The sequence below is a fragment of the Phaethon lepturus genome, unplaced genomic scaffold (genome assembly GCF_000687285.1).
Source record: "Phaethon lepturus isolate BGI_N335 unplaced genomic scaffold, ASM68728v1 scaffold10370, whole genome shotgun sequence".
In the NCBI taxonomy this organism is placed as follows: Eukaryota; Metazoa; Chordata; class Aves; order Phaethontiformes; family Phaethontidae; genus Phaethon; species Phaethon lepturus.
The window spans coordinates 88,271-115,109 of record NW_010509832.1 but is presented as its reverse complement, the minus strand read 5'-3'; positions in this window follow the sequence as shown (position 1 = coordinate 115,109).

Sequence of the window (26,839 nt, the reverse complement as noted above, 5' to 3'; positions counted from 1 at the left end):
GCAGTGGCTTTCCACAAGACATTCTCCTCTAGTCCATGGAGAAAAAAAAACTACTCTACATCACAGCTTTGGCTGTCTTTTGGTCTATCTCACTTCTCAGTAACTTCTCAGTCTGGTTCCCATGGGACCATCCTGCAGAGTGCCTTTCTCTCTGCCAGCTCCCCTCTACTCACCTCCATATCCAGCTGCTCAGAAAAGGGCTCTTCTCTTCTGCCCGGAGAGGACTCCACCTGACAAAGGAAAAAGGCAGGCTTCCTCTCTTCTCCTAAATCACAGCCTTTTAAAGGAATATATTCAACAATTAGATGTAGCATATGGTGAATTAAGAAGTTTAAACATGGGCTGTCACAAACCAGGTAAACGTTATTTCCTGGCAAAAGACCTGGAGGACAGATCTGTTCTCAGTGCTGGAGGATTATATTTGAAGCTTTTATAGCAATACTCAGTGTGAGTCAAAATTAATTCAGAACTGCCAACTTGCTCAGGCCTTGGTAACATAAGGGCATAAAAATTGCCAAACTAGGTCAGTCCTGCTTCCAACAGTAGCCTGCTAATAGATGCTTTGGGGAAGATTGTAACAGGAAGAGTAGGAATAGTGTGATCCAAGCTTCCAGCAATGCGTGCTTAGAGATTTCATGAGCTGGACATTGCATCTGGCCATCACATTTAACAGCTACCAAGGGAACTGCCTTCCATGAGCTTGTCTAATCTGTCTTTGAATCCATTTTTACTCCTGGCCTCCACAGCTTCTTATGACAACAAATGTGATAATTTTGCTATGAATTATGTGAAAGAAGAGTCTATCTTCACCGGGCCCAACTGTTTGCTCTTCCTTTCTTGTTTGATGAAGTAATCAGCTCCTATCCACCTTCTCCAAACCATTAATGGTTTTATAATCTTCCATAATATCCCTTTTCCAAGCTGGAGTTGTCCTATAGTTTCTTCTTATTTAGAAGCCTTTTTGTGGTTCTTTCTTGTTAAGGAATGTTAGGAGCAGCTATCTCCAGCATCTCCGGTCCAGGAATTCTCCTGCCTGACTGCTGGATCCTAGCCTGGTATGCCTGGGCACCCAGGGCTTCTGCGCAGGTTTGCAGGTCCAACCAGCAGTGAAGGTGAACACATGCCCCAGACACACACATACACACCACCGACACACTAGCGAAGGAAAACACGCGGCACCCGCTGGAGCCACACACACAGATTTGCAGATCTCCCGAATACCAGCACAGACCCTCCACCTGCCTCATGCCCCACGCTTGCCAGCTGCTCCAGCCTGAGGTTTGCTGGTAGATGACACATGCACAGCACACACACGGTTTGGGGAAGATGCAGGCACTGGTTCCACCAGCAGCCAGCAACTGGGCACACTGGCTGTGACCACAGTCCTGCCCCAGCTGCCAGCACTGAGCCCCTCACTCACCTCACTTACGTTGGTCACCCCCCCTTTTTTTGGAACACGCACCCTTCCCACCCCAGTGGCAAGAGGCAGAGAGCCGCCCCCCTGCCCCGCGCTGCAGCAGCTGATGCTGAGACCCCCCTCGCTGCAGTAGCTGACCCCACAGACCGTGGGGCACCCGTTCCCCAGCCTGACTCCAGCTGCTGGCACCAAATCTGCTCACGCCGATCCCCCCAGCGACTGGCACCTAGTCCTTGCAGGACACACGTGGGAGAGTAGCGAGTGAGATTACACGGAGAGAGAAGAAAGGATTTAATACAACAGGACAGACGGCAGTGATCTGCAGACTCAGTCAGACAAAAAGTTTGAAGACTTTTTCTTGTAACATTTTCACAGAAATTATTTATTATGTGACCCAGGTCATAAAAGGGGAAAATGAAACCATTTATGTATTATTTTTGCATTTTAAGTGATGTTTTGGAGATCCATATCTGACTGCCTAAATTGGGCAACATAATAACATTTCTAATGACACAGTATATTGAAAATGATAAATCATTCTAAAGGCAAAATGACTAGAAGGCATAACAAACTTACACGCATAATAAAAAAGTATTTTCTAATTAAAGTAATAATATTTTCATTAAACTTTGTGATGATTATTATTGTGTGAGGTAACATATAATTACCATGCCATTATGAATGTAACTGAAAAATCAGCAATGTGGAAAAAATGGTATTAAGATTGACTTTAAACATTAAGTTTTGCTTCCTTCTAGAAGAGTGTCTTATTTGTAGTCTGCTTCCCTGATATCAATACTTACACAGGTGCATGCCTATAAAGTTGTAGTATTTGTTTTCTTTTTTGTAAACTCAAAGAGAAGAGCAAGAATGAAAAAAACTCTTTAGTAATGTATAAGATAAAATTGCTTGTTATTAATAATTAATGTTTTCCATTTCAAATAGAACTGTAGTTTATCTCTTCTGTTAGCATTAAGAGTTACAGAATTTTATTATTTCTTGTAATTTAGTCAAGTTACCCTATTTTTACTACTAGAACGGTACAGGAGAGTGATGGCACAATATCTTTCCATTACATTTTTGAAGATAGTAATGTGTAATATGGACTATTCACTTACATGGACTGACAAAGCTTGAGTTTCATGCAAGCAAGAATGTTCTTTTGCATGTAAATGCAGCAAAAAGCGTAAATGTGTCTGATGTGGATTAAAGTAGCAAAAACCTACTACTTGATTTTGTAATTAAGTGATAAAATAAAATGTTGATATGCACAGAGGAATATACTCAAACAAATGATAGGCATATACCAATTATTCCATTACTGTCCTCTGGAGAACTGCTTTAATAGTTTATTAGTATGTCAGTCATTGGAAACCAAGAGACTGCTACAGACAGACAGCAGAAGGAGTTCAGGTTTACAGCTACTTCTGGAGAGAGGATTTGGTACTCGGGAATGTGAAAAGGCAATTTCTAAACCAGTTCCGTTTTTTAACAGCGTTACAGCAAACAGACTTCAAGGATATACACTTACAATCTTGCAGAATCTCAATCACTGTGCAGGAACATCTCTCCTATATAGCTGTAACGCTGAAGCTGTAATGCCACACATGCTACTCCTCCCAGGGAGCATGCGGTAGACATGTGGCTAAGAAGTTGCCATAGCAAAAGTCCTCCTGTCCTGGCACACCCCCCCGTCCCTGTATGAGCCCCCTTCCCATGGCAGTGACTGTTCTACTGTCCCACCTCAAGGTCTTCAGGTTGGACTACAACTCTTGATAAATGGTCATATCTTTCACAGCACCACTTTGGAAAAGAGGTTCCCAGTCTCTAATATGTTTCTGTCTTTGTTCTTGGCTCACTGCAAAATATGCTTAGTCATTTTAAAAAAACACATTACAGATAGTAACGTTAAAACAAGTTAGCCTCCACCTGTTAAACATGCCATTTTTCACCAAACGTGGATCTGAACATAGAGGCTTTCCCCCATCCATTTTGAGTTTGATGACGTTTCTGGTAAGACTGTTGTGTGGCAACTTGGAAATCCCTCTGCTGATCTGACACCATTTTAGCTTTTTGACTAGCTGTGTGGCTTTGTTTCCAGAGAATAGAAAAGTCCTTTTCAGTTCACATCACCCCATTTGTTATCTCCTTGCATAAGCCTGCTTTCAGTTTTGACCAGCTCAGGGTAGGCACTTCAAGTCACACTGCAAGTCACCCTTCAAATAGGCCATTTAATTCATTTAAGTTTGTCTGAAGCCAAGTTGGTCCTTATCTCTGTATCACCGTGGTTACATCTTCAGTGAAAGAAACAGGGAGAGCAAGTTATAGGCATAATTCTTCCAGCATTTCAGAACAGTGCAGTTTCCTTTCTTAAGTCCCCATACCCACACGAGTTGTTACGTCATCCTCTTGTAGGAAGCAGAAGCATGGGAATTTTACCCGACACTGGCATAATCTAAATTTCTCTTCTCTATTTTTTTCTTCAGTTTTACAAAATTGAGGGGGAAAAGGGAGTGAAACAGAATTTCTTTCAAACTCAAAAGAGGGAATATGGGCACCTCAAACTACAGTCTTCTAAATGCAAGAAAAAGAAAGAAAATGTCTCTGGGAAAAAGCACTATTTCTGGAAAATGAATCCCAGAGAAGAAACCAGCAGAAATTACTTTACCTGGACTGTAGTGAAAAAAGATTTACCCATTTGGGTACAAAAGTTGGTGACATTAATGAAACATGAAAGAAAGCAGTTAATACACGTACAGTTTATCAAGGAACATAATAAGGTGGCTTCTTTCCCCAGCTGTTATCCAGTGATTATCAGTTTTCAAAAACATAAGTCAATTCTGCAAGGGATGAGGCACTTTCTCAGAGCTCTGAGGTAAGAAGAAAGCCTCCTTCCTACCCTGCCACCGAAATCAGGCCTCTGCACTGGGAAGTGACAAGACATGAGTGTTGCTGAACCATGAAACACAAAGTACGCAGTCATTTAGCACAGGGAGGAAGACAACAGACTGGTTCATGTTCCCTGCCAAAGGCATGGGCACTAGCATTGCTGTGCCGAGGCCAGTGGAGGTGTCTTTTTCAGAAAAGAAGCTGACAATGACTGACTCAGATTGACTTTGTCAATATCAGCTCAAGCGCTGTGTTGATCGTCTCCCAGCAGCTTTGCTCACCATCAGGCATTTACTAACCACACAACTTAATTCAACCCACACAGACTGCAACAGACACATCTCAGTGGAAAACAGTGAATTTCAGTTTTATGAATTAATAACATTCCAGCAAAATCCAACCTGAGCACAGGGGGGAACATCATCAGCTCCCAGTCTGAAAATTCTGAGGCTGTGCAAAAGTAGGAAAGGAAAAGGACTTTTCCCTTTTCCTTTTTTGTAACATATGTTACTCCATAGGTGTGAAATAGAAGAGGAGAGTTCAGTGACGCAACATGCCTTCTTCAACTGTATTTAATGCAGTCAGTTTGACCAAAACAATGACGATTACTCTTCACTGTCTCACCCTTAATAAATTTTGCTAATCTCTTTTCAGTGGAACTTCTTGTTATTTCAAAATGCATTCTACTGTTGTGTCTCATTCTTTCCTATAATATCAATTTAGATTATTTTGAAATCATGTAGCAAAGGTACCTGCTTTTCTTTTTTATTGATTTGTCAATTCTTCAAAGAATATATGGTGTTCCTTCTACGGCTGAGGAGGCAACTTTCAAGGAAAATTGCTTTAAAATCATAAATAAAACTTTGTTGCATCAAAAATCTTTAAATCCAGTATCTTTACAGTTTATTATAAAGAAAATTTTTTCCTGGGATGGTTTCCTTGCTTCTGCAGATGGTATAATGGTAAGTATGTTTGCCAGTCTACAATATATTTCTCTTCCAAGAATTTGTCAATTGTTTTTTGCACTCATTTGTCAGAAGCACCTTCTCCAGAGATACTTAATTTGAAATAATGGAGGACAGCAAGTGATTTGGTTGGTTTAGATGGCTCAGAGTGGTCATTACCATCACAGTTGTATGTTTTGGAGTTGCATCTGCTCAGAAGGGAGAGACTATTAGACTAATTGCATATGAAGAAGAGGCAATATTTTTCTTACCTATTTTCTTACCTACTTACCATTTTTCCCCCCACAAATAAAGCAGTCTGGGTTTGCTTCTTAGACTATGGGGCTCATTTCACTAAGAAGTCCAAAAATCTAGATTTTGTCATAACTTGCTCCTGTTTAGTCTGGATGCAGATACTAAGAGAGAATCTCTTATACTCTATTCTACCTCTACTCTACCCAACATAATAAGGTAGAATTCACAGAGGACATGAGGAAAGAGTATGAAGTGTAAGATGTAAGGATGAATCTTATGCTGTAATCTAACATGTGGTCTAATAACTGGGGGTACCAATCCCAAGTGAGGAAACACAGAAAACTGAATTATTAATAAATAATAACTTATCTGCTAGGTTTACTATACATATATACAGAGAAAGAGGGATCATAAATATCTTCTACTAAAAAACCTAGGACAGATCAGAACTCATGGCTACACCCATATCTAAAAATTGGGAACAACCACACCCTGCCTCTGGATAATGCCTCTTTCCTTTCCTCAGTTCAGAACTGAGACTCCAAAATTGACTCCCTGCACGCAATTAATTCTTGTGTCCCCTGGCCAACAACAACATGAGCCTGCACCTTCTCTCTCCCTTGACCAGCGAGGAGCATGCCAAGCTGACAGTCCCAGTGCAAGCACAGTCATTCCTTGTCTTACCCTTTAAGAACAGGATCCAAGTACCATCTGAGGGATGTGCACATTCAGAAAAGAGATATTGCACCCAGACATGCAAAGGAATGGGACTAAGTGAGCAGGAGTGGCACACAGTAACATCTGCTCCCACTGTTAAGTGCTGCCAAGTACTGGATCAACGGTCACAGAGCAAGCACCTTCCTGGCCCGAAACCCTCTCTTCTCTATAACATACTCATCCAGCTCTGTTTTTCCTCATTCTCACACAGTTCTTGTGTATCCCAGCCAAGGTTTTAAATATATCAGTCTCTGCAGAGCAGGAGGAGTTAAATCTCCAGCTTACCACTCAGCTATCTCCCCATGGTGCAATAAAATTAAAGCCAAATTGACCAGGAGATACTACCTTGTTTCAGATCAGAAAAAGTCAAATGCTTTGATTTCTCAGTGTCAGTGTGTTGTGCTAGAATTCATTGTTTTAATTTTAGGCCAGTAAATCAACTAGTTAACACCATTCCAGAACATGGGGTTTCTCTATGTTTTTTAATTTGCCATTTCCGAGAACTAGTATATGGGGTTATCAACAAATGCAGAATTCCATTATTTATCCAGAAGACAATATATATAAAAATAAACACTTGATTAGTGAAGCAGGCTTGTATCAATTATATAAATAATTCAATAGATACAGCATCTTAGAGTATCAGGAACTGATGTCCCTTGAGTACTCAAACCAACACCATTTAGAGAGATTAGAGAGTAAATTCCTGGAGCTTTCTGAAGACAAGGTCTTTAAGATCTGTTTCTCAGGTTGGGTTATCCAAATTTTGGAGAACTCCAAATTATTACCCTGTAGAAGATTAGATCTATTGAGCCAGTTAAATTTTAATTAGAGAAACTAAATTAAAATGAGAAATCTGGATTCTCAGTATAATTGTAATCATCCGTGCTTAAGAAAGATACATTCAAACTAGAATCGTTGAAGAGCATGGTCACTAGGACGATGAGGGAAAAAGAGATTTGTTTAGCCTAGCCTAACAGAGGCTATAATGATATGCGTTAGCAGAACGGGGGGATAACAAATGAGTATAAAGTGACCGTGACTAAATTCAGGGTGGAAAGAGAAAAAAAGCCTATCACAAAGTAGAGTGCTATAGCAGAAAACTGTAGAGTTAATTAAATCTGTCACATGGTAGACTGCAATAGAAGGAACTTTTGAATTAATTTGCCAGATAATTCCTCTTCTTATTTTTCCTAAAGGTGATACCTACCTGGCACTCAAAAAGAACTCCTAAACCCGCAATCCTTCACCAACTGGATTATGGGGATGAAGGGTTTCTAGGTCTTACATATTTGGAATTTTTCTGTGTTCACAGGACTAGGAAATACATTCAACATAATCATTTGTGACGTTTGTTGTTTTATCATTCCTGAATTGTCTTTGGAAGGTTTTGTTTATGTAGATGAGTTCATAGAACCCTGAGATTGAGATAAATTCCTTGGACCAAAGAAGCAGTCATGGGAAGTCACATAAAAATCATAGGAGGAAATAATTTAGGTAAGCCTAATTTAGTTTCTGCTTCAAAACTCTTATGTCTGAGCTTGCTTTATGACTCCTCTGCTACTTAAATGTATGGTGTGTTACTATAAATATGACAGCATTTCAAAAAACATTCATTTATGGACGACTGCTTTAGTGGCTTAGTCAAAGTCAAGTGGATTATTTTTGCAATATGTTCCCCCCTATTAAGCCTTCTGTCCCAGCCTGACAAGAACCAAGAGTGTCCCAGAAGAGTGCACTCTAAACTGTAGTTTGGGGAAAACACTAATGTTGCTGTTCTTGCTTTTATTAGCCATCTTCACTAGCTAACAACTTTGGCAAGGAACTTGGTTTTTGTTCTTGGCAGCAATTCTGTGACAAGTGTTTCCAATCTAGGGCATTAATTTTTGACCTGCTAAACCAGAAGGATTCCCTTGGTGGTAAAAGGGGAAATCCAGCGTGACATCTTGGAAGTTTCATTTAGTTCTGTCCTAAATGTTGTCCAGACAGAAGGTAAGAAGGTCAAGAGAAATCCATACAGCAGAGAAGTGTATTCTTTCATCAGTTAAAATCTGTATGGTGAGTTCAACAGGCAGCAGTAAACCTTCCTCTGTGCTCTGGTTTTAATGAAGGGTTGTCAGTGATCCTAGTTTCAGGGATAGTTTGGGGTGTAACTAGCTGCTTTTGAGGAGTAAATGCACCACTTCTGTTCCTCAGCTCTAGGCTTCAGGGCATTATGGATGAAGACAGTTGTAACACTGAGGTTTTCTAGATATTTTTTAATCACCCTTGCACATACAGATACCGCAAAGCTCGGTAAGATACCACAGCTCCATGTGCAGGTTGACTTACAAGTGTTACATCAGTTTAGCTTCTCCCGTAACTTTCTACTTCTATCAACCTCCTTGGAAAGCTGGTAGCAGAAGTTTTGAAATCACACGATAAATTCTGAAAACAAAACTGGCATAGTATCTAGTTGGGCTAATAGTCCCAAAGAATAGATCCATCACCCAGACAGTAAAGAAACGTCAGAAACCAATCACCAAGAGAGACTTCTGTCAGCCAGATGCCCTTCCGAAGCTTTAGGGACTGTTACCTAGCCTCTTTCCAGCTGTGTAATGCTTTCTTTTTTAGAGTCTCCCTCTCAGTTTGATGCCACTCACTGTTATAATGAGTTAGTGATTTTTATTAACTCTGTGTTGATTGATATGAGCTTTGTATAACTCATCACAGGATACAATTTATTTGTATAAGAACTATGGTAGAAATATATGAAGTAGTAAAGAGAACAGTAGCCATATTATTTTTGGATGATTTTCATGGCCAAAGGCAAGATGAGAAGTGGTAACAAACTCCTCAGTAAATGAGAATTCAGGGTATCTCATCCCATCTTTAGTGAATATTTTAGAAATGCATTTTGCTGCAGGCAAAAACTTCAGCATGTGCTAAAATTTGCAGTTCTATTGCTGCAGAAAGCAGAGTACAGAATAGAGAATACCCTTAAAATTGCCCATGACATGACACAGTATTTCCATCTCACCCTGAGTCAGCATGTGTATGTCCGCTGCAAGTAGTCAGACTTTTTCGGAGGGTTCCATATCCATGCATACGGCTGCAAATAACATTCTAACCTCTGACTTCTTAATTATTACCTTCTACTTACATCATTCACCAATTCAGTGTTAAGACCCTGTTAAGATATTATAAGACATTAATAGATCTTTTATTACCAATTATATTTCAGGACTGCTTTTCATATAAATGCCCTATTGCTAAGTGTATGTCATCTCATTGATTCTACTCCAAAGTACCAAACACAGTAGTTAAAAATGGCTAATAACTCACTCTTGTAACATTACACGTACATTTGGTACCTTTCTCTCCTCTGATTATAGACATATCAGCTCATTAAACACTAGCGTAAGAACACTAGCTGAGCCCTTCCTTTTAACGAACTACCAGTGTGAAACTAGAGGCTAAGCCCTTCTCTTTTAATGATTCAGTAGCAGTGCCTTCATAATGGGGGAGTCTGGGAAGAGATGGAAGAAGGAGAGCACGCAGTGTTTCAACCAGGTTTTATAGCTACAGAGGTGGTGTTTTTTCACGTCTGATCAAGCATTTTAAAAAATGTCCTCTCGTGCTCTTTTCTAGCTGCTTCTTTTATTAAAAATGTTGATGTTTGTTATCAGAAAGGTTGCTTGTGTACGTGCCACATTGAACATAATTACTCCATACAATCATGTAGAATCTGTAGAGTACTGCAGATATAACAGCAAACTAGTATAACTGGTAAAGATGCATATACTAAATAATAAAACATATGTACAACTATATATCTTATAAGTCAGACTCTAATTTGGAGCCATTAGAGGTCAGGGAGTCATTTGTTTCTACAGAAAATATGACAGCATTTCTTGTGGTTGCCTTAATGAATAAAATCAGTCATTTTTTGCTTCCAGTCCAATTGCATACTAACTGTAAATTGTTTCATGGTGCTAATGGGTTTCCTCTCCTGAAGCTTTAAAGGGATAAAATGGCTTTATCTTCACCCAGAGTTGCAGCATCTGGAAAGTCCTCTACACTTACTATAGGAAACTTAGACCTCCAGCTATTGACATGGAAGTCTGTCCTTTCTGGGTTTATCAGTGTTCAGGAGGGAAAATAGATGCAGAAATAAACACAAAGTGAAACACTTGTCCTTAGGTATTCCCTGGTGGAACTCTCCACCTAAAACATAGATCAGGTCACAGTGCCCCTCCTCTCTCTGCAAAAGCACACAAGGACAAAGTCACCACAGGCACAGTTGTTTCACACAGCCCTCCCTAGGCACAGAGGACTCTCCATGAGCCTGTGTCCTTCCTTGTTCCATTTGCCCATGGTTTCTCTTTTCCTTTTCTTTCCCTTAAATCAGATTTTCTTACTGGAATATTGGGGTAGAACTGCTTTTACACAAGCTCATTAAATCCTGTGTTTACCAGTAGCGTGTCTGCATAACTGTTCACATGACACCATTGAAAGGTAAAAGAAACATTTCAGCAGAAATATATCTGCTGTAGCAATATAATAGTGCCCATCTGACTCTTGGCTGATTTTCATGGCCAAAGGCAAGATGAGAAGTAATAACTAATTCTACAGTAGATGAGGATTTAAGGTTTCTCATCTTTTCTTTGCTGAATATTTAGATAAAATGCATTTTATAGCTGCCAAAAAAATTATAGCACATAGCACAATTTGCAGTCCCATTACCCAAGATAAATTAGTACAGTATGACAAAGTGATTCAACAGACTTGCTCTGTTATTATTACCTGTTTCAGAACTCCCAAATAAAATCAGTCAGCTGCAATGTATGCTGTGTACCAGAGCTCCATTAGTTCTCTTGGTATCTTAAACATGAATAACTGCTGGAAAGGGAAATGTTGTATTAATGCCTCTAAATATTGTACCAAATAATTAAGTTGTCTAAAACAGAGGTAACCAACTTACTTTAGGACCTTCCCTGTACTAGCAATTTGATAATATTAGTAGTTAATAAGACACACATCCTCAAGGGCTATTAAATTACTTTACAAATGACAGTCCAGGAAATAGCATTATTTGCATTTTAAACTGAGGAAATTGAGAAATAGAAATGTCATTAGACATAATGTCAATGGTGAATCACCTATAAGACATAAAAGAACAGAAATAGTGACACAGATTAATTTAACAGCACTTAATTGGGTCAAGCTAGGAGCATAGTCACACCACATTCCCTTCGTTGACATAGAGAGTAGCCCAGTAAATACAAGTTTGGCATTATTGACAAAAGGCCACGGGCTTTGTATTGCCCTTAAAATGCTGCATCTGAAGACTTGCCAGGGCTTGTCTTGGCATGGCTTAGCCATGATATCAGTTGTCTAGGAGTGAGGTAACTATTGTCAAAATTTGATTCAGCTTAGTTTTAGTTCCTAAGAACAAGTAGTTACTCTATGTGGATTGAACAGTCTAGGACTCTAGAGGAAAGAAACACCAGAAGAGGTTGCCCAGAGAGGTGGTAAGAGCCCCATGCCTGGAAGCATTCAAGGTCAGGTTGGACAGGGCTCTGAGCAATCTGATCTAGTTGAAGATGTCCCTGCTCATTGCACGGTGGGTTGGACTAGATGACCTTTAAGGGTCCCTTCCAACCCAAACTATTCTATAGTTCTATGGATGATCTGAGGTCCCAGACTGTAAATACCAATGACAATGGTCAACAAGCCGTCACTATACAAGTGCAGCCTCTTGAGTAATGCAACACCAGTTCTAAAGAAAAAAGCAAACAGAAAAACTGAATAATCTGGAAACAATTAAAATAAGCAACATATAAGAAGTCTGCGTGAAGAAAACAAACATAAATCCAACCAGATGCAAGACTGAGGAAGAAACCCATATCATGAGCATCACACTCCATCTGACAAAGGCCTCAGGAGTCTGATGACTTGTTATAGACCTCCCTTCTCTATTCTTCAGAAGTACTGAAGGGTCAACCCTGGACCCGGAGGGACTTTGAAAGGGTGAGCACAACACCAATGAACTAGGGGGAGATACTAGGAAGGCTTAGCATAAAAATGTTAAGAATATTATTGATGAAGATTCTCGTGTTAGTTTGAACTATTAGGCTGTTAAAACATTAACTGGGATAGCATAAATTCTTAGCTCCATATATATGATGAGCCTTTTGCTCATAAGTGAACTTTGAGCATAGTGAAACAGAGAGCCTGGTCAGATCCTGATACACGTGGACTGACATAAGCTACATGGTCCTCTCTTAACCTTTCAATTCCATTCCCAGAGTGAAGCACTGTAAGTTCTCCAGGAGCTTATACATTGCCTGCCAGATTAATATCCCTATTTACAGACTCAGTTATGAATTCTTACGCTACATTTAGAGGAAATTACACTGCTTTCAACATACAATAATTATGGTACATTTGAATGCAACACTCATTTTCTAATGTCAATTATCAATAAATAATATCCATTTTCAGAAGGAGGAGCTGAACTCCTGGTCAGTTTCAAAGATAATAATCTGCGAATTGCAAATAACATTTTTCCAGAAAAGGGATTTCATCCTTCTTGATAATGGCTCTACTGCTTTCAGTCTTAAAATACATGGTATTGTTGCATTCTGCCCACTGTGGAATGGTTACATTTCAATAAGAGGTGAAATAACATTCTTCCTAATACATATACCAAAAAAATTACCATGTAAATAGAACGTCATTTTTATTATTAGTCCCTTTACAGACCATTCTTCATAATGCAGAGTTAGCACTTTTTAGCTGACTATCAAGTTGTACAATATCCTCTTTCTCTCTTATGTTTGGTATCGCAAAATACCGTGGCAGATTAATACTGTCCACTTGCACGATGCCCCAGCAGGAGCACAGGGGAAAAAGAAACTCACCCCAGCTTTTTCAAAACCATAGCTCCTGCAACAGTAACTTTTCATTTCTTTATAAGTCATGATTTCTCAGCAAGCAAGAGTAAGAGCAGGAAATTATTGACCATAAGTCTAAAACAAAAGAAGACTTAAATAAACTCAGGGCAAGGGAATAATGGGGAAAATCATTTTTGGGACTGCAACCAGTGCTAAACCAAACAATACTGAAGTTCAACAATTCCAAAAAGGAAACGCAATAAGACTAATTTGGGCTCACAGTGAGCTCTCTCAGTATTTTGGAATCAAAAAAAGAATGTCCAGAAAGTATAAGCAAGGAAAAAATGTTTAGGGTGATTAAGAAAGTAGTACAGAAGCACAAACAGACAAAGCCAGGAGTGGATAAGCGTAAATGTGTAAAATCCAGCAATGGATAAAAAGCTAGCAAAGGATAGTTTAAAAAAAAAAAAAGACAATATATAAAAACATTAGAGGGCATGGTAAAGCAAAGTCTTGAGCTTTATGGTGAAGGTGAGCTATTAACAGATGACAATGTGAAAGCAGAAATGTTCCAAGGTTTTTCACTTCTTTTTTCACAAGAAGGTTAATAATGATCAGATACTTCACAAAATTGCTGTTAACAACAAAGGGATGTGAACATAGACCAGACTAGAATAAGAATACATCAGAGAATATTTAGGTATTCAGGAAAGTTATATATATTCAAGTCACAAGGCTTGAGAAAATTTATCTTAGAGCAAAGCAATCTTTGAATTGTTAGTGATTATCTTCTAGACTTTATAGAGAATAGATGAAACCTGAAAGGGACGGAGAAGGATAAATATTGATCTTACCTTTAAGAAAAGGAAAAATAAACACCTCGGTAATTACAGATCAGTAAATGCAACTTTGTTATGCAGAATGATACTGAAACAAATGATTAAATAATCAATTTATTATCAACAAGCTCCTAAAAACAATGAAGAAACATTAAGCATCCACTATCCATTTCTTGAGACAAAACCTTTTCAGTGACTAACCTGTTTACCTCTTCTGGCGGTCTCTCCCTCAGTAAACAGAGAAGAAGCACAAGCCAAGGTGTGTATGGAACTGGGGAATGTTTTTGGCATAGTCACTCTCAGGAGAAAAAGTGGGAGAAAATGGTCTGCCATGACATCACCCCCGCCACTGAAAGAGTTAATGAGAATGATCAGTGTCTAGCATTTTGGTTCTGCCTGAACACAGATGCATAGCAGGTGAAAGCCCTTTTTAAGGCAATTATCACTAAGTGGCATCACACTGGAAGAACATATTAGGTGGGAACGACATAAGGCTGCACTACATATAATTCTAGTCAGAGTTCTCATGAACAATATGGATAGTGGAAAAGCTTCTTATAACATTTGTGGATAATTGAGCTGGGAGAGGCTACAAGCACTTTGAAGAGTAGGTTTAGAATTTAAAATAATCTTGATAAATTGGTGAAATGGGCTGAGATCAATATGGCAAAATTCAATAACACCACCTATGAAGTACTACAGGAAACTCAAGGGCACACATATAACATGGGAAACGAGTTATTATGTAGCTACACTGCAAAAAAGGACCTGGGGTATATAAGGACTGAAAGTGGGATACAAGTCAGCAGTATGCTGCTGTTGCAAAGGGATGTATTAGTAGGAGTATGGCATATAAGAAACCGCTAAGTATTTCAACATTTAAAGACACCGAGTGCTTGTATAAAGAAAGAAACTCCAACTATAAATAGTCTCAAGATTGACTCTCTGTAATTTGGGGGAGCATGCCAACCATCCTGCTGTACAAGGCACTAGAGTAGCATCCACTGAAGTCCCGTTTTCAGCAGCACACTTTCAGAAAGATGCAAATAAGCCAAAGAAATGCAGAAGACAGCAATAACAATGAAATTGTTTAGAAAACACAAACTGTAAAAAGAGGTTGAAAGTCCCTGGTTTTAGGCTGGAAAAGTCAAAAAGGACGGCAAGATCCAATCCATCATTGCCACTCCATGGTCTGTCACAACCTTCATGGCTCAGCTGACTCCTCCTTAGAATGTCTCTTTTCCTTGTCAATTGGAAAAAAAAAAAAATCTGTAATAAATTCTTCCATATTACCAGCAAACCCATACCTGGGTGAATTAAAACTGAAACAGCCTACTTACTTTTACAAGCCAATTCTCCCATCTTTAAACTTCCCCACCTAAATCCTGATTTCTTTCAGCTTTTCTTAATAATCTTGTGCCTGTAGTATGTAAATCTGCCTTTGAAAAAGCGCAACTAGACATCACCAACCAGATTTAGTTCAGTGCATGATTTATTAATTGGGAGCATAAATTGATCTGTCGTTTTTAGGACCAGATACTTGATAATATGCATAATCCTTAAAATATTCAAGATAAAGATAAAAATACAGCCTGTTATCAAGAAGCCCTTCTAAATCAGCTCCAAAATCATATCAATTGGAATGACACTTCTCAGCTGATTTCTGCTTCTTTGATGCTACCTTGCTTCCATAGTACCATAAACAAATTGCGCATTTTCACAGATGAAACTTAGGTCATTTGTGGCACTTGAGCACAATAAAGTTTCTTACAAGACTTGAGGTACATGGTAATAACCCTTATGTCTTATCAACTGGCTCAGTAAGTAAAGAATTTCAGCTGAAAGGTCATACTCCCTTGTTTACATTGGAAGATGAAGCAGGAGGAATGGTACCACATTATATCATCCTGTATGCCATGTAGCATTTAACCTTTATTTGAGTAGGGAGACTGTCCAAAGGAACCTTCACTTTCTTGTTGAGGTAAGAAATAAATGTTGGAAAATTTGCAGACCAAGCCCCACTGGACATGGACAACCTACAAAACTGAGTGTTCATTCAGATAATGGTGTTTGTCTTCAGAGACTTTAGAGTAAGCTTGATTTCCTCTTCAACCTTGGTTTTCCATTGCTGGCGAGAGTATGTCCAGATTTCACAGCGTATTTCCCTTGCAGACAAGTCTTCTTTCTACCTTCATGACATCTGACTAGGACAGAGTGATGACCCGCTAAGACACGTGAATAAGAACTGGAAGGTTACTTAGGCGTTGTAGCAGTGAATTTTGTTTTCCTAGTATTTTTTGTTTCCTCTTTGGGTTGCAATCTGACATGACAGCACAAGGTCTTAATTATTTGCTAAGCAATCACAGGTAGATGGATAGATAAACAGAAAGAGAAAAGTAATAAGGTAATTGCTTCTAATGGAGAGGCAGGAGTGGTTGTAAAGGCGGCAGAGATTATAAATGCTCCTAAATCAGCCTGTTTCTTTTCCTATATCAGAGATTCTCCTATTCATACTTACCAATGCAGTAATCTCCTCTTTTAAGAGAATTTGAAACATATCATCACAATGAAGGAGTGAGAAAGCTCTTGAAACAATGCAGTGTTATCAGCTCCCAAGCTTAAAGCCCAGAGTAAAAGGGAGAACATTAGGAGAAACGAAACCAGATCCGGCAGCCCAAGAGAGGTGAGGCTGCTGCAGCTCCACAGTCTGGGTCCAGCTAATAGCGAGGCAGAGCATGGACTCCCGGTAGGCACATGCAGGGCACATGTGTGCACCACATATATACAAATACTTGCAACTGGCCACACAGGTAACATGTGCAGCACTCGCACAAACACAAGCAGCACCAGCGACCTCATCCTGCTCCCCTCTTTGGCCGAGCAGAATGGAAGATCGCTGGTGAGAATGTATATGTATCTCTCTATATAGATATATATACACATATTTACACATACATACACACATAGTTATATATATACAGAGAGAGAAATGTATGTGCAATGTGGATGTCTCCAGCATGGGGCTTGACATGCCTTGGACACACATTCTGACCAGTAACTCACCCCTGGATCCCCTGGGGATCTGGAACCTGCGTACAGCTGCTGGCACCTGGGTACAGATGAGACCCTGAGGCCACAGTCCCACTCCACCTGCTGGAACATACCCCCTCACACAGGCACAGGCACAGGCACACGTTCTGGCCAAGGACTCCCATGGTCCCCAGCAACTAACCCTGCTGTGGTCTCACCCTCTGTGCTCCTTTTTCCATGTGCAAACCAGCTTTTACCACATGACCCAGCAAGGAGAAGGCAATCAGTGACCAGGAATCGCATTCAGAGATGGGAAGGAGTTGGCCGATTAGGCAGGAGAAGCCTGTTTAGGATTATAAAAGAAGGAAGGGAAATCTGCAGAAAACTGAAGCACATTCTGAACTGATGGGAGAGGGTTCTTCAACAAAAGCAAAAGAAAACAGATGAGGATTTATGGACTTGGTTTGGTTTTGAAAAAAGATAAAACATGTATCCCACTGAGAACAGTTATGGATTGAGTATGTGCTTGTTCACTACTGTTGTATCACAATGTTATCAAAACTGCAAACGCAGCAATGTGCAATACCATGGACATGTTATTGTTTTAATAAAAGGTTGCCAAAACACACAGTGGGCAGAAGCTCAGACCAGTGTTTGGGAATGTTACTCATCCCAGTTACTTACCCAAATATTTGATTGAGTTTGGCAAAACAACATAAGGAAAAATAAAATTCTCAACCATGACTTAAAAGAAACTGTGGGACTGTGATATTTATACAACATGGGAGGTGCCCTACATTTGACAACAAAGAAAGCCTGCCAGATGTTTGCCAATTTATGCATGCCTCATGCCATGGCCCTTCACAGCATTTTGTACGTAATGGAAGAGAAGCCTGCACAAGAGGAAGGCAAACAAAAGGAAAGAGTAATAGAAATGGACATTCTGAGGAACAGAATAGTGAAAAGATGTCAAGCCCATTTTGTCAGAAATTTTCTCTATACTAATCTTCCCTGCATAAAGGTATAAGAAGTTACACTTCTTACAAAAATACCAGTGAAAGGTTTCTTTAAAAAGTTGTGCAGTCTCCATCTTTGGAGATTTGTAAGACTGGTCTGGATGAAGCCCTGAGTAACCTGGTCTGATCTCAGAGATGACCCTGCTTTGTGTTGGAGGTTACACTAGAGACACTCTGAGGTTCCTTCCAGCCTGAATTGTCCTGTGATTCTGTGATCCTAAAAAACTTTGTACATCAGAAAGTTCATTTGCATATCTTCAAGCATCCAAGGTGGTGGGCAGGTTTTGAAAAGTTTGTAAACATGTTATACCTATGGATGTCTCTTTCTGCAGGCTATCAATTACAATTGTGGATAGATGCATGGCATAGAAGTTTGGGATATTTTTATCTCAAGAACTTTTGAGTTCAAACCAAAGAGTCTATTGAGCCTGAACCCAAATTATCTGTGACTGTCATTTTGTGACTTCTGTCAGTATAAACGTCATCAAACTATGACACAAGAAGAGGGTGCGTTTCAGAGAGGAGCCATCCACTCAGAGGAGTTGTCAGCCTCTTCAGCCTGCAGGGATGACGCAACAGATCTTGGACCTGTACCAATAGCTCCTCTCTTGACAAATGTCTATGAGCAGACTCTTGGAGTCTTGATCTTCTAGGTTGCCATAACAGTGTTGCTGCAAAGTTCGTTTGCATTATTTTTTTCAGTTCCTAGTGACCCTCTGGGATGGACTTTTCTGTCAGCTAAACCTACTTTCCACTGTTCAAGCAACATGAAGGGTATCACTGATTAACTGGCAAGAATTATGCCTATGTCAAAGAGCTTTCCATTGGCAGAAAGATGGTAAAGGTGGAATTGCTACCTCCCATGGCATCCTATTTAGTGTAATTGATAGGAAGGAAAAGTTCACAGTAATGGTGCTGAAACAGTTGAAACAGTGCATAAAGTCAGCTGATAAATATAAACTGGAGATGTTGTTTGGGAACAGTTTAACCAGCAATTGGAAGCAAAAATGAAAAGCTGTAAACATCTCACTGCACCTGAGTAAAGCTCGGAAGTAGCTAACACTCTGCTCCTGCTGTCCCTGTTTAATTTGATTAGCTCATACCATGCTGCTTGTGAATGGTTCGTATTTTTGTTCTGAGTTCCTTCACCCCTACCTTAAAACTTTCTGTAAATGTGGAAAAGAATGTAAAAGATACACAGTAATGCAGGAATTGGGAGCAATGGGAACCATTACTGACAAAATGATGTCCCTTCCATAAATATAACATTATGAATATTGAAAGAACAACAAGAAAACTTACTGTGTACAAGATTTTGATTTCCATTCAGGCGAGAAACTGATGGCCTTTAAAAGCAGTTGTTCATAACACTGGGGAAAATTCTCACCATGATGAACATGTAGCAGCTGGTGAGATGCTCAAATGTCATGCTTTCTCTGTGGGGACGTGAAACTATTGAAGAGTAAATACGTTAAAAGTAAAATAGAGTTAAGGAGGGTTTTGTGGCATGGGAGATTTACACTTCCTAAAGTTGTCCTGAGAACAAGGTTGTTCTTTCCATTTAAATTATGTCCATGGCAATTAAGAGCTATGAAGTGGTTGACAAAGCATTTATTACTGACGGACATGCATGAACCAAGAAAGGCTAAATATACTACCTTACTTGGAAAGTCATATAAAAGTTGTGTAGAGACTCTTTCTTGTCTTCTTAGTTGCCATCTCACTAAGATGGTTATAATGGTACAGATCTTTCTTACAATGGTATGGAATGTCTTTATGTTTGTCTGTTAACGAGTGACTCATTTCCCTTCTTCCAAGAAAGTATATTATAAATTACTACATACTATATATTACTACAGTTTGTTTTGCAAAGACAAATACAGAATAGTGAGTTAAAAATATTAGAAGATGCACATATGGAACACTAAATACAGCTGGATCTTGATCATGAGTCTATTTTCTGCACCAGTTTCCGGACTTTGTATATTAACTGCCAATCAGAATCTTCTGCATGTCTTTGAAATCCTGTCAAATTAAACAATTTCACACCTTTCTGGTGGCTAATCTTTAGCTAATCTAAAATCTATATTTAAAACAAATGGATCAAATAACGGCACATATTTTGTTTGTTGCTCAGATTGTGATAATTGTTAGTATTTTTAGCTAGTATTTTCCATTAACTTATAATAGATTGCATCAGTTCGCTTCATCTTGTGGACCGAGGAGATTAAAGATTGCAGGGGCAAATGAACCCTCTTTGAGCCTCAATTCTTGAGCTTTCATGAAGGGTAAATTGTAGTGGCAATGTAATCATAAAAAAATCCCCATTTGTTTGCTGAGCATTTTAAGCAAAATCTGCCTTAATGCTCTTGGTTATAAAGCTGATTATTAATGGTCCTGGAATCTAAAAAGCTCTGCCAATCCACTAAAGACCTAAGTGACATTTAGTGCCAGGAAAATAGTGTCCACAGATCAGACTGCATGCTTCTGTCCTACAATAAATGGTCATCTTGAAAGTGAAGACTGAAGACTTCATGAATATTCTACCCTTACCCTTTGTGATAAAACTACCAGCAAAAGATGTTAATGGTGATGACTTTGAAATACAAACAGACATCCAATAGAAATGAATGAAAGAGTGAACAGATTTATAAGATCCACTGGGGAAACAAAATCACCATGAAATGGAAACCACTTTCTGATTCAGAGCCAGACTGCAAGGAATTAGTCTAATTTGTAATGGTTATTAGCTCTACAGTAGACTTTTCTCTCGCCCAGGAAAGGTTTACTGGAACTACATCCAACACACAGACAGTGAGCAAAATACTTCTAGCCCATGCTCATAAATATGTCTAAAAAGCACATAGAACTGAGTACCCACATTCAAATATCCCTACTGATTATCACCTCTTGCACAAAAATTCTTTGAGGGCCATCCCAGGGTTACTAGTAATGTATGGAGCTGTACAAAGACTAGCTATATGATGCACAGTGGGGCAAGATTTGTCTTAGTGTGATAGGGATTTTTGTTGGCTAAGCACACTCATCAGTTCTGTGTCTCTGATGTGAAGTCAAAAGTAGGATCCATTGGCAGACCTTTCTGTAAGTATACTCCAATGTTAATCATATAGAACCACCTTTCAGAGGGGCTGCACCAGCTCTCAGGCACCAGAGAAGCATCTGCATCACGAAGGATAGCAATTTTTCTTGCAGAGTGGGCTCCACGTACAGCAGTGGGCTCCATGGCACTATCGCAGCACCTAGAAAGCACACTAGAAGCAGTACAGTCCCATGGTGAAGACAGGCAAGAAAACTCTGGCACCCCTGTGAATGCTTACATCTATGGTGCACATGGTGATTTAGATCAGTCATTGATTGCAAATGCATATATTTTAACGAAAATACCTTAAAACCTGCTGTATTAATATGTTATAAGGATTTTAAAGGACTGTGTGTTTAATTTATTTTCATTTCCATGGTGGTGGGACTGCTAAACTGCACTTAGTATATTGCATCTTATAAATTTTACGGGCTTGACTGTATAAGGGTTGATTTCTTTCTCAAAGAAAGTATCAATTTAAGTACAAACCTCTATGCTTTCTACTTCAGAGACATAGAGTGCTATTTAATTGGCTTGTGTAGATTGCTTGCTGTTTTTTGATACTTTAATAAAACCCTTTGGCATTGCTGTGGTTTCCCATTTCCTTACAATTAAGCAGAAAACTAGTCCTTAATATAAATGCAGAACTTTATTAAATTTACAAATATATGCAATAAAAAAATTCCAGAGCAGTGCAGTTCAACCTGTTGATTGCTAACAAGGTACGAAAGTGCTTTTTTTAAATTATCAACCAACACCTAATCTAAAAAGAAAACAAAAAAAGAGGGGGAAAAAAAGTTAATTAAAACTAAAGCACAGTTTGTAAATAACATTTCAAAACTTCCTACAGGCAAACTGAATGGCAGTGATCTCTGTTTTCTTCACTACACCTACCTTTTTTCTTATGCATGGTGCGGAGCCATAGCAGAGCTGAACAAGTGGAGAGTAGTTGCCCTGTTCCTCCTACCGTTACTTGAGCTGTGCATGCCCTAAAATAAGTGCATGTCGCCAGTAAACCCCATGGTTGTGTACTTGTTTCTTCCCTACCTGATGGGTTACCAGTATCGTACGGCACCTTCCCTGATTCTCTCTGTTCAGATTTTGAAACTTTGTGAGGAGCCCAGAGCCGGGGAAGATCCGATCCATCTGCAGTAGCTGACATGTCGTGATGTTGCACAGATAAGACAGACCGTAGCAAAATCTCAGCCTGAGGTGGATGTTAACTGCATTTTGTTGCACCTTTCAGCCCCAGCAAGCTATATAGGTGCATTTAGGTCATTTGGATCACGCCATTTTTTTAGGCCAGATGGATTAAACTGAGAGGCCTGATTTTGCACTGACATGGTGAAGGACAACCCACTTCACCGCAAAGTCAGATGGGACAGTCGCATGCCTGTTGAATAGCTGGTGAAGACTCAACGGACCTGCAGATGTGAGAGCGCCTGGGAACTGGGAGATGGGGGGTTTGCACAGGCCCCGCTACCAAATTTAAATCCTGATCAGCCAGAGAGGAAGAAGGGACTGAGCAATCTGTGTTGCCTGTGGCTATGTGCATGCTTCCTGTGTGCTTAAGTAGGTGCTGATAAAGGCACCGGCCTCCTGCTTGTGTTTATCTGTGTGGTGTGTGTATTTGTATCCTCAAAGGACACGCCCGGCCTTGCTACCTGGGACTGGCATCTGGACCAGCAGTGACCATGTCTGGCAGACTGGGAGAAGATACCCAGTGTGTCTCAAGGTCCTCAGGGTCTAGCTTCCCTAACATTACTAGAAGCTCAGCTTCAAAATACAAGTTCTTCTGGAGGCCAGTTTTTCATGCATACACCAATGTGACATTGTGATAAAGAGAAATCTGGGATTCCCGCTGGGAATACCTAAGCATGAGCATGAGTCACCATAAGAGGAGTTCCCGGTCCACAGCTAAGATATCTTGTACCACCCAGTCTGTGTGTGGCCAGAAATGTTCTTCACTGGCGGTGAGGGTGATCATCTGTCCCTGTGGTGGTTGGCTCATAGCAAGGAGCATGGATGTGAACATAAGTCCTTCCAGTTCTGATGGTAATACCAAAACTCCTTCCCTTCCTCATAGAAGAAAAAGCAATGCAGTCTAGTTTTGTTAAAACTGCAAAGCATGCGTAGTCAATGAAAGGTTTATTACAAAGAAAATATGATTCCTCCATTAAAAACAAAACAAAACCAGAGAACACAGCCCAGAGACAGATCCCAGAGTACGTTTCAAACAAGCAGGGTTGCATATTACCAGTTATTGATGGGAGTACAGCATCACATGGCACTGCAACTCCCCCCTCATGCGGTCCGGACCACAGACCCCATTACACCTCCTCCCGCTCAGATCTCTGAAAAGTACATCAGCTCCTGCTGCTGGGCAGATTATCGCTCCTGCTCACACCAGCTCATCGCGAGCTGGCTCAGGCATCTCTGCAGTCTACTGTGTGGTGCCCCAAAGTGCACACTCTGCAATATTAAACTCCTCAGCTCACACTCTTAAGCATTCACACAGCCTTTTTTTGTTGTAACTGTGAATGAAGCATGTTGAAATTCTAAGCCTACAAGCACCAATATTTCAACCAAACTCATTTGTGCACTTAGTGGTTGATCCACAGCCCACTAGAGACAATGGGAAGACTGCCATTAACTTCACATCAGGCTCATAAAAAATGAGGCAGATAACTCCCATTAATGTTAATGAGAGTCATGTATATAAATCACCTAATCGCTGATGGGAAAAGAAACCTTTTTCTGTTCTGCTTTTTACACAGCTTCCACAGTCTGTGATGTTCATCCTCCTCCAGTAGCATTTAGAAGACAAAAGGTTTTTCAACAGCCACATCTTTCTAATGATTTTGTTTTCTGTCAACACGACTCAAGCCGCATGTAGACAGAATACATTTAATCATGCGGTCATGAAACAATTATGTTTTAACATGGTTATGAACAGACTTAAAATTACAGCTAAATTATTTCCTAGAAGGCAAATTATTATTATTTCTCAATTATTGTTGAGAAAGTACAGTAACAACTCTTGTTTTTTCTTTTCAATTCTTTTAAAAAAAATATTTTCCTAAATTTGCATTTTATCTAACAAAGATAACTCTTCACCTTTTTTTATCCCCCTGCCCCATAAAAGATGGGTTTTTCACTTCCTCTTATGATTTGCCTTATGTTGCCTTTACATCACACAAAATCCCTTGCCCTACACTGAAGACATACACAGACATATATATGCAGAGTTAGAGAGTGGGGTACTACAGATCCTGTTTGCTTTCACTTACTTTTCCTCTTTACACAGTGGGTATGTCTTGGGTAGACAAGGTATTATTAAACCACATGGTGTTTTACGAGGGTTTTCTTTTCTCGAGGAGGCAACTTCTGCTGATGGATGTGGCTATCTTACCTTTCTAATTTACACCGGTTTTGGAGCCTCCCCTCATGTAACTAAGTAAGACTTTAGTATAATATCATCAGTATGTAGGTGAAAGATCACAGTTTGCAGCCTAAGGATTTTTACTAATGCTATGCAATGGATACTGTTTGGACTAGGAAGTCACTCCTATAACAAAAAAATACATATGTAAAAATGTTAAAATAAATAGAAATTAATTCTCTCTTTTTTAACTAGAAGGTAAAAATATAAGATAACATTAATCTCACTAATATTTAAAATTGAGAGGAATTTTAATGTTATTCCAGAGGCTGCATTTTCCCATACATTTTAATAATGATGGATGGTCAAAACACAGTGCAGGAAAAATGAGCTACTGTTAACAACTTTTCACCAGCAGCAGATATTAAGATTCTAGTAGGCATTGCAAATGAATTTTTAGTTTTCAAGACAGTTGCTTTGCTCCACCAGGTTTAGTATTTCTTTGGCTGCTTATCCTTAACTCCTAAATGTGGCACATTAATTATAGTCCCTCATATGTTCCGTTCTTTCAGGTCTCCGTGTCTAGAAATGTTGCCATTCAAATAGAAAAGTGCAAGCTTTCCATCATTCTAATAGTTAAATAATGGCAAGGTTATGCAATTGAAACAGCATGAAAGGTCACCTTGACAATACTCTGACTGGTAAAAAGTAGCTTAAGGCATCACAGTTCTTTATTGTCAGTAACTCTACTGAGTTTATGACTATTCAGGGTATTTTAATGATTTCCAGGTTTTACACAAAGTAAGAAATGTCATTTTGGAATTGCTGCAGTGACCAAATACGTCAAATGTGAAGACAATATTTAGAAAGCATGTTTTTATTATATTGACCAGCAACAAAATGGGGACAGGTAGGATTTTGAACCAATGATACAGTTTCTGGAACAGCTGACACAGGTAGTCAGTATGAAATTTAAACCTGAGCAGAAGTCCATAAGAAGCTAAAGTTACCAGCAAGGTCCTCAGAAAGCTCTATTTTTAGGACTTAAGGACCACAGGCATAGAGCAGAGACCTTGCACCAAGGCTTTGAGAGGAAAAGTTTCATGCCAAATGCCTTTGATAAATTGCTTTTGGTATGTGTTTTATTGCAGTACTAAGAGCAGGACTGAGTTTCACATATTTCTCTGTCAGAGGTGGTACCAGGCCCATATAATTCCCACAATTATACAGCAACATGGTATTTGCTGAAACTGTGAAGGAGATCCAAATTTTTTCTTACCTGCATTTTGTTCTTACCCAAGCCTTTGATGTTTCATATGCCCTTTCATCTAGGTGTTCAAATTAACTGCAGCTTAATTTTTCTAAATTATTTAGCTAGAATGCTTAAGACCAGATTTACACAGAAAATAGCTTCATTAAAGACAGTGGAGATAACCAAGGCACAAAATGCCTTGTACTTCCTTTTGTGTTTCCTTTCAGAACTGCTAATTGCAGAAATTGATTAGTTTAAGGTCCTTATGTTACATACTTTAACAAAATGTGAGGTAAGATCCAAGCTATATGGACTTGGGCAATAAATACATCATTAACTGAAGTCCTGTCAGCACTTTAGCTCCCAGTCTTCTCGTATATCTGTATTTCCTTCCAAAGACATAAAAATCGACAAAATACTTGCTGCCTTCCTTATCCATTAGGAACGCTAGCTGAAGCCCTGAATTTGAGATGTCCTGGATACCCAATTGCATACATCAATACTTAAGGATCCATCTTTCAACTAGCTATTAATCTTTTATATTAATATTACTACTGCACAAATTTCCGTATAATCAAATTTGAATCAAAGCAGAGGACTGGATATTCTGAATGCCAGAACACAATCTTACGCATAGGACTTATAAATTCCTTCACTGAGCAAGGTCTAGCTCTTTGCCTGAGAGTAATTAAATCAGTACATCTTCAAGGCTCTTTTACTACTTCACCATCTAGTTTCTAATGTTGGTACTGACAGAATGGAAAAACCACAACATGCTAATGAAAGACTTACAACCCAAAGAGCATTTTCCTGCAGTGACTAAAAAGACACTAACCAATGACACTATTTTAAAAGGTGCCACCAGTAACTGACAGAGAGGCTAATACATCTCTAACACAAATGAATAAAGTGTAATAGCACAAATGAATAAAGTATAATAAGATGAACAAATAAGAAGCTGCAAAATACGTCTTTTAAGTGCGTTGTTCAGACTGGTATGAAATATTAGATTTTAAACTTTCACCTAATAATAAACATTTATGCGGTATCTGTCAGAAAAAAAACATATAAAAGAATGAGAGTTGTCAGTGTAAGACAAAAGCATGTACGGTAATGCATG